The following is a 1,544-nucleotide window of genomic DNA, read 5'->3' as shown; positions in this document are numbered from 1 at the left end:
CATCTGTTGTTTTGCTTGAAGAGTGGCTGCTTGTCTACGGGCTTAAATGCCTTCACGGCTCTGGCCCCCCTCCAGTGCTGTGGCTCTCCCCGATTGATCTTTCCCAAGAAACATTAGAGAGGGAGGGAGGCCGGAAATCTAGAGGAGGGTGTGGAGAAAAGAGGGTCGTTTTACTTGGAAGTCGTTCCTTTCTTTTCCCCCTCTTTCTGACAAGCGTCTGGAATGTTTTGAGCAAAAAGCACCCAAGTATGCAGCGTTTCTACACTAAAGACATTTTTCCCCTTTAGTTTGCACTTCATCGGCGGAAGGTTCTTGAATATGTTTTGAAATAGAAAGCCCGCAGCAACGGAAAGCTGCTGCTCTTGTTATGGCCTTGGCTATAATGCATTGTTATTCCCTTTGTGTGGGAAGGGTTTCCAAGAACTGAGCAATCACATTAACTCGAGCAGCTGCAGGGATGTTTCAGCGCTGATTGGAAAAGTACTTACTAACCACAAGCATTGCCAAAACAAGTGCAAGACGAGCTTTTTTTTTGGATATGACTCAATGTTACTTTAGGGGTCGGTTCACCCAAATGCCAAAGCACTTCCCTCTCGCTGCAGGATCCAGGATCGCTTTTAGCTGCCCAGACTTTGGAAACATCGTTGAGGTTTCTGTCGCCACCCCTTTAACAATGGAGATTAATTGAATGGGCTTTTTGGTGCTTACAGTACAAAGTCAAAGCAAATCTATTTAGTGTCTTCAAAATGTTCTCACAAAGTTATATAGTCCCTCTGAAAACTGTTGACCACATATCCTGTGGGTTATCCACCGATAGGGACATTTTTGCTACCTTTTTAGGTTTCATTTTGTTTAACTTCTGAGGTTCGCTTATCTCAAGAAGTCGAACAAAAGATCTGCAAAGTGCATTTTAACTTGCAAAAATGTAAGTAATCAAATCTGTGTGAGCCTGACAACAAACACAAACATTTGACTGCGGCGGTGGATCTCAAACATAGCCACAATCAAACAACAACATCTGCATGACTTGATGCTTGAGGACATTTGGGTGAACTAACTTTACAGCCCAATAAAATAGTGAAAAACAGAAAGCCACAATATGTTACATTCTTCTATTTAGACCCAAAACATTCCCTTTCTGTTTATAGCTGGTTTTAATGGGTAAATAAATTGGGCGCGGTCCAGTTTATCCTGTAAAGTTGCATGGAAAATGTATTCGCCATCACACCATTGACGGAGACTCACATTACGCAGCAGTTAGAGGCGAGGTGTTGCGTATACGAAATCGTGAAAAACATATGTAAGGGTGACTGGGGAACTCTTGTAAACATGTCAGGCTTTTTCTGGCGAGATAGGAGTGTGTTTGGCGGTCAGGACTCGACAGATTGTTGGCTTCAGGTCAGGTCTACGAGTCCATATGTTGTGACACTGCAGAAATAAATAGACAAGAGTCAGAGCGGCGCTGCAGAGACAGATGGACGCTGAGTTGGAAGAAAAGTCGTCCGTGCAAAGCCACGAGTAGGGAATGCGTTTTGTTTATGTGT

Source organism: Notothenia coriiceps, unplaced genomic scaffold (genome assembly GCF_000735185.1).
Source record: "Notothenia coriiceps isolate Sejong01 unplaced genomic scaffold, NC01 NC01_scaffold00005456, whole genome shotgun sequence".
Taxonomy (NCBI): Eukaryota; Metazoa; Chordata; class Actinopteri; order Perciformes; family Nototheniidae; genus Notothenia; species Notothenia coriiceps.
This window is presented reverse-complemented; position numbering follows the sequence as displayed.